This window comes from Camarhynchus parvulus, chromosome 1A, assembly GCF_901933205.1.
Source record: "Camarhynchus parvulus chromosome 1A, STF_HiC, whole genome shotgun sequence".
In the NCBI taxonomy this organism is placed as follows: Eukaryota; Metazoa; Chordata; class Aves; order Passeriformes; family Thraupidae; genus Camarhynchus; species Camarhynchus parvulus.
In genome coordinates, this window is record NC_044586.1 from 51024968 (window position 1) to 51033150 (window position 8183).

The window sequence follows — 8183 nt, forward strand, 5'->3', positions numbered from 1 at the left end:
AAATTTCAACATTACAATGAAGACATTAGCATTCCTGTCTTTAAGGAATTTCCTAATGGAGTCAGCTCCAGAGGATACAAGAAACTGGTGGGGGAGGCTAGAAAGTGGATTTGGGAGGTGTTAGTTACTCTGGGGCAGGCAGTCTTGTATTTGTGTCCATCCTGTGATAAAGCAAAGCTTGCTCTTCAGTGAAAATGAGAGATTTATTTAAAATTTAGCATGGAGCAAGAGTAAGCACACCACATAATTTTCACGCAGAGGTAGTAAATAGACTGTAAATTTTAGTCTAATTTTACCTCACAGAAGCTGAATGTTAGCACATTCAGTGGGCAAAGCTGAAGCTGCTTCACATTCAGTGCAGCAAACCTGGTAAACTCCACTCAGTTTGGCTGTCCAGAGCTGGTGAACAGTATTGGCACCTGCTGGCTTTCTCTCTTTTCCTCTCTGCTGGGAGGGTTCTGCAGCCTCTTCTATGGCAGCTGTGGGGATGAGCTGCAGCCAGGCAGATGCTTTGGTGAGGCAGAGCAAGGTGCTTCCTGTCACCATCATATTTTCTGAAAAATCCCTTTGCCAGGATTTCTTCTCCTGGGAGTCTGAGAAGCCTCAGAGAAAAATGAAAACAATAATTATCTGATTGCTTCTCCTGTGTTTTGCTGCTTTGGAATGTGGTTGGAGATTGTTTATCCAACAGGTGGTTGTTTGATTGGTTTCATGTGAATTGTTTTTACTTGATGACCAATCACAGCCAGCTGTGTTGGGACTCTGGAAGAAGTCACAAGTAGTATCTTGTTAAACCTTCTGTAAATATTCTTTCTCTATTCTTTAGTATAGTTTTAGTATAGCATTCTTTAATATAATATAATACCATAAAACAATAAATTAGCCTTCTAAAAACATGGAGTCAGATTCATCAATTCCTCCTTCATCCTGGGGACCCAGCAAATACCACAGCTTCCCACCAGTACAGGATCTGTAGCTCTGGGAGTGAGGTGAGGGAGAGAAGAGAGTGTAACAACATCATCTGGCAGTTTGTCTTCAAGGAGTAGTGTGATTCTGGACAAAATTGCCTGTCACACCTGCCAGCTGCACGTTGGTTCATTTTGCGGAGTGAGTCTGTTGTGATTGCAGCTTCTCCAGCCTAGAACAGCTCTGGAGATTCTACCAGAGGTACAAACCAGCCCCTGGTAGAGAAATAAGGCTTCAGGCACATAACAAGTCTCACATACATGCCTGGCAGGAATTTTTGGTCCAGGACAACACCTTAAAAGTCATCTGAATTTAAACTTCCAGACCACAGATGCTGGAGCAGTGAGGAAATCAGCACCAACTGCTTCTATTTACTGATCTGCTCCTATGGTACTGTGTTACTGGTTAATGAAGAAGCAGGCAGTGAAACCTAGGCACAGTATCTGTAAGAATTGCCTTGAGAAGAACAATTTTTATGTGCAAAGAGATATGTGGTAGAGAAACAGAGTGGAATGTCAGAGGAGGGCTCAGCAGGCAGGGATGTCGCAGACTTTGGGTGAAGGGGAGGGGAGCAGAGACAAGTCTGTGACTGGACCAGCTAAAGATAAACATTTTCTACATGGCCTTTGGCTGTGTTTGGCTTACCAGAGGATGCCTCTTGCCTTTGGTAGCCCTGGGCTCTGACCCATCTGTGTTCTGCTCCTCACCAGCTCTCCTGAGAAATCAGCAAGTGATCCCTCCTGTGTCCCCATGCTTTGTACAGCCAAGGCTGCAGGTCCTTGGGCTCTCGTTTCTCACTGGGTAACGTTCTGGCTGCAGAAACAAGGCAGCGGGCAGCCCTCCTGAATGGAGAGTGTGTTCTGATGACCAAAACAATGCGTGCTCACCCAGGAGCCCCCAAGGAGGGCAGCTGTGAGCCCAGGCAGGCAGACAGGCTGAGGCAGCCGGGCAGGAGCCGTGCAAAGGCTCTGGGCTCCCTGGCTGCTGGGCTAGCGCAGCTCCGTGACAGCAGCTCCCAGCACGGCTGCTGTCCAAACACTAGGAAGTAACATGTGTTAAATTAGCAAGTTATCTCATCAGAAGGCTTCTGCTTTGATTTTGCACATGAAATCTGTCACCAAGTATCTTGCAATTTACTATTAGCCCAAACATGAAGCATTTATAAAACTCGTAGAGATTTACAGATTTTAGTTCACTACATAACTCACAAAACTTAATTATACTACTTAAACTTGAAGAAATTAGATAAAATTTTATGGATTTGTTTCAACGCTTAGGATAAAAATCAAAAATCCAATTCCCATTTGTAGTGAAAATGACATCCCTATTTTAACATGTATTTGCCAATGAAGCAGCACAACAGAAGACCATAAAGTTTTGATTATAATTGTTTAAAGTCCAGGGCCAGAACCTCCAAAGGAGACACTTGGTCTGCTAGGAAAAAGAGGAGCATGCCTGCAGGGGAAATTTCATTTGTCAGCCCACATTTCTTCTGTTGTTACCCAGAAATTCAGTGTAACATAAACCTGCATCTACATGCTAAAAGGAAAATATGAAAAGAAATAGCTCTAGCTTTAGGTCCAAGGGTCTGTTTCCAAGACTTTACTCTTGGATCTGCCCTTGGTCCCGATCTTGCCATTACTTTAATAGGAAACTCTGTTTAAACAAAGACTTATGGCAGGAGACAAGGCCTCCCCAGCAGCTGAGTAGAAACTGAGGATTTAGAGCAAATTAAGCCATGTCAGGAACCCTTATAAATGAAGACAGGCTTGCAGAGAAACACTTTGCTGCTGGGGGACATCCTGACAAACCTGTGGTAAAAAGAGTTAAATAGACTTTTGAAAAGATCTTAAACATAGAGGGAGAGTTACCTCTCTGTATATATACTGTGTTGCTGGCTGATGTGCTCTTCCCATAACAGGGAATTCCTTGATTTCACAGGGTCTCATGGAGAGGTTTTGAGGGAGCTTGGTGCCAGGGGAATGCACGGGGACAGAGGCATTAGGTATGTTCAATGCCATTCCTTCTACAGCCACTGCCTGTCTAGCTGAAAGGTTATATCCATCGTGCCAGCTCTCTCAGCTCTTCCTAATAGGAGAGATACTCCAGTACCTCCATCATCTTTGTGACCCTTCATGCCTTCTTCCCAAGCACTAAAATATTCTTTGTCATTGCCTTGGAGTAATTCTCATGATACTTAAGATTCTCACAGAAGCTCCTTTGACTCTTCTGCCACTTCTGTTGTCGTGTGAAGCATCCTATGAAGAAACCTGGGATACCAGGTTTCTCAGACTCTCAGCTTTGTTATTCTGGACCATTTATTTTTTATCGCTAGTCTGAATCTAGATATATCCTCTTCTAGTTTAAACTGTCTTTTAAACCCTCTTCTAGTTTAAAATCATTACGCCTTGTCATATTGCTACACATCCTATTAAAAAGTCTGTCTCCATCTTTCTTTTAATCCCCTTTAAGTATTGAAAGACCACAATAAGATCTCCCTGGAGCCTTCCCTTCTTCTGACTATTAATTTATTCTGGACATCTAGTCACTCCTTTATATTGTTCAAGCCTTTCCAATAACAGGATAAATCTGTCAATGTGAGCTCTGCAGGACTGTACATAGAGGACAAACAGTACAGAGTTTTCTTAGCCCCCATTGTGGCACATCCTTTTTCCAAGTTTGCATGGATGAACACATCCATCACTTTGCAAAAGAAGTTCCTGAACTGCTCTCAGAAACTCTTTTCCTCAGCAACAAAATGTACCCATCTGTCTCCTCCGCTGTGCGCCTCAGGGTCTGGGCACAGGCTTGTTATTCCAGAGCAGGAGCTGGTAAACTGCCATGGGGTTATTGCCATGCTATAAAAGCTCTAAGAGCAAAAAACTGGTATAATCTTCTAAATGTGAAATTTTTCTTTACAGGCACCCATCTGCAGTGGGATGGTTTTCTGTCTCATTTCATGCAAGATGCCAGATTTTGCTTGTGAATCATCATTCCTCTTTCAGGGATTTATTGTAGTCTTTGCTGTCCCTGGATGTGTTTGTGGAAAGCTAGACTGGTGACTGCTATGAGCCCTGTGATTATAAAGCAAAATGAGTTAAGCAAGAGTCAGTAAACTTCTTTGCTCTTGAGAGCAGCAGGAGGCCCAACAACTTCTTTCAGCTGAAGCTGGCACTGACACCGGGCAAATCCATTCTGTGAACAAACAGCAAATCAGTGAAGCACCAGAAGACAGAAGAATCCAAAACCACTGAGGACAACAGGACTGGGAGGCCAGCATTTCCTTGACTCTGACCTGCAGAACCCTGAGAGCCTCAATGGCATGGAAGTAATTAATAATTATTTTTGCTTGCACAATGTTGTAAACCAGTTAAAAATGCTAACATCTGGGGGAATAGCAAAAGCTGAAGATTTGTTTCTTGTAAATAAAGTACACAGAATGTTTTGCTATTAGTTACTGTCTGTTTACAGACAGAGTGAAATATTCATCATTAAAAGCCAGAAAATATTGGAAGATATCTCAAAAATTATTGTTAAAACTCCCAATATGCTCTGTGGCATGTATTTTAGCAGAATGATTTTAATGAGAAAAGATGTTGAGTCTTTAAAATGAAACATTCCTTGATCAATATTCCACAATGATTCTGTCAGAATTTTAAAAAAATAGTTTTTTTTCTATTAGGAGGAGAGTTCAGAGAGCTTTCCTGCAGAACCAAAAACCATCCTGACCTGGTTTTGCTGGCAGGTAGTGCTCTACCTATGGCATATTGTCAGCTTTAGATTAGATAGTTTAGACACAGCTGGAGTAGCTTTGGGACAAATTGTTTTACTTTCTTGTGCTGCAGTGTCTGTAACTGTGAGCCAGGGATAATAAGGATGAGCTCTTCTGGAGCTTCTTGAACCCTCTGACTGAAAGGCTAAAGTTGGGTTTTCACAATTTCTATTAGTGCTCTTCTGTGATTGTGATATAAAGGCAAGAATTTTCCCCAATGCCGTGCTAGGTCAAGTGTGTTTGAGGCTGTCTTCAGTTCTCCTTCAGGCAGAGGCTTTAGGAGCCTGGGCTCATGCTCTCAGGCTTAGCTTTCCATTACTGACTGCTCCCTTTGATGTAAGCCTGAAGCAGTGCCAAGCTTGCTTCAAGGTGGAGATGCCATTCCCTCAGTGCAGCATCTCCTACAGCCTGCCAGCTTGCTGTACTTGCCATGGCAGATAACCTGGTGGCTTGGACAAAGTGACAGAGCTTCACCTCTGCTTTGCTTTCCTCTGGTCCAATGCTGGCTTTGGGAGCCAGCTCTGCAGACACAAAGGATGTGCAAAGTGACTGCCAGCTGTACTAACTGTGCCCCCAGCAGCACAGAGATAAATTCCACCCTGGGCTTTAGTGCCAAGGAGTCACAGGAAGTACCATGCAGAGAACAGCTCCAACCACCAGGGCCTGACTCACTGACAGTATCAGTCCAGCAGGACCAGAGCATCCTCACCAGCAGGCTGAGCACTGGAAAATGCCAGTGGAGTCAGCAAGATGTAACCAGATGGGTTGGCCTAATATGTGATAATGGGAAGTGAAGGGAAAAGAAATTACTAAATATAGCTTATTTGCAAAGTGAAGTACAGAAGATGAACATTCCTATGCAAGATGCATATTTACATGTATATATAGAATTTGTAGGTGTAGAGTTGATATATATAAATGTTTATTTGTGTAGCTGTACATTTATTCAGTATAGCTAAATATTAGTAACATCAATACTAAAATCATTATTGCATTAGAAAAGTCCCCACAGAAGCAATTCTCTAGCTGCTGTGAGACAGGAATGGTTGATCTCGTGCTGGGTTTATACAGACTAAATATAGCTCAAAAGATGTTTCTGACACACTTGTCTCTCTTTTTGGTTGACAAATGTACTCTGAGTAAGAGTACCCTGGAGAAAGGGGTTTCTGTGCTCTCAACATGCAGTCCTATTTCCTGTGAAGTAAAAGGGAAAGCAGCCTTGAAGAATGTGAGTCATCAGATCTGTCAAGCTGAAACCACTAGGCAGAGGCAAGGCAGATGGAGATGTAAATGCAATCCAGGCTGAACAGACATTTTAAAAATGCAGCATTATCTCATCTTTCTCCTCTTTGGTCATTCAGTTTAAATAAGTCTCCTTTGGCGGGCAGGACACTAAAATTTTCCTTTCAGTTCAGCAGAGCAGCGTTTGCTATGTGCCTGCATCAATTATCTACCCCTACATCAGCCAAGATGCACTTGCTGTCTGCTGGTTTGGTCAGTGAAACACCAGGTGTGGGCCACACCCAGCCCTCAGCAAGCAGGTGCTGGGTTAACACTCCAACCTGGGTGCCCGACATCAGCAGCCTCCAGCTTGTGAAAGGCATTGGTGCTGGAACACAACATGTAGAGATGAGTAAGGTGGGTGTTCTCTGAGTTTAGCTTATCCCAGGGATGAGGGAAGGTATATGGTTTCCTTTCTTTTTTTAAGTAGGTCAAGTTAAGTCTGATATTGATTTCTATGAGTGCAGCAACAGCTGCTAAATCAATAGGAACCAGCAGTATCACACAGAAGGACTTTGTCCACACAGACTTGAGTCCTGCTCTTGAATGAAAAGGCAACATGTGAACCTCTGTGGGCAACTCTTCCTAGAAAATACCACCCTCATCAAATGAGTAAGGGTACATGCCTGAGAATCCGGATCTGCATTTTCTGCATAATGAAATTCTCTCCAATTATTGAATTTTGCTGCTTTCAAAACACTTCACAAAGTGCAGATCCTTAGTTTTGAGAAAATCTGCTTTGCCTGACACTGGTACTTCCATATACTGGTATGTATCACTCCAGACCAGCACTAACCTATGTAACTGTGCCAAGTGAAGGGTGAATGGGCAGCCTCAGGGATTCCCCCACACAGCTGTGAAATTGTCAGCTGAGCAGCTACAGCCAGCAAGAAATTCACCACACTGCCTACTGACAATTGAAAGTACAGGGGCATAAGGAAGTAACATCACTTTAAAACTGGCCTCACTCAGGGTCCTCTTCTTTCACCTTGCTTTTAGTAACAAGTCTGTTTTAGTAACAATTTTCTGTTTTTTGGTTTTTTTTCCTAATTATTTATTGGCGTCTAACAAGTTCTGAACTATAATGGTTTTAATTAATCTAAAAAATTGCAGTGGGGCATTTGACTCATCTCCAGAATCTGAGCCATTGCTTTCAGGTTACTCTGAGTAGTCTGTGAGTGACTGGCAGTAACCCATCTGGCCAGGCACTGACCTTGCCTGCAATCCTGTCACAGGTGATGCTCCACTCCTGTACCTTGAGTGGGATGAGACCCAGGCTATGCAGGTATAGATTTGTTATCTGAAGTCACTCCCGTGCCGTTTCCCAGGGCTGGAAGGACACAAGCCAGCGGGAGCCGTTGCAGTCCCATCCCCCAGCAGTCCAGGACCAGGCTCCATGTCCCCCCTCACCTCCGAGAGCTCGGGGTGTTCCAGCCAGCTCCTCCAGCTGTCCCCAACCCTCTGCCCTGCTGGCAGCACCTGTCCTGTGCCCTGATGCCATTACAGGATTGGGCTGTTCAGGCCAAAGAGGCCGTGCAGCTGGGCACAACTGAAGTAATTAATGTAAGGGAGAATGGTGGCTTTCCATTATGTAAATTACAGGTCCTGCATACTGCTTATCATAAAATCCCCATTGTATGTAATGATGTGGGATGGACTGAACTTTTCTTGGATGGGTGGGTTGAGCTTGGCTGTTGTTTCCTTCATAATGTGGGACTGATGTCTTCAACAAAGTATTTTTATGCCAGATAAAGTAAAAGGCTGTTAAGAAGCCTGTCCTGCAGAGATGAGGCAATGCTTTTCATCATACCAATTTCCTCTCCCCCAGCAAGGCTAACAGCATAAAACTCCCTCCCAGGGCAGGTGTTGGGCACTCACACAGAGGCCTGAAGCTATTCCTCCCTAAGGAGGCGCAGCTGGCACAGTCAGGAACAGGGCCAAAGAAGCAATCGTCATTGGAAGGGGCTACAAACCATCAAACGACCCCCAAAGAAAACCCCTCCCAGGAGGAAGTACTGGGGCATTCCCACATAAACCTGAATGTATATAAGCTGTCAAACTCTTTGTTGGGTGAGTGCTGGCCCCAAGAGATCAAGACTGCCACGATGACTCCAACCATGGACATCAAAATTGCAACAATCAAGTATTTTTGCAATACGGGCGG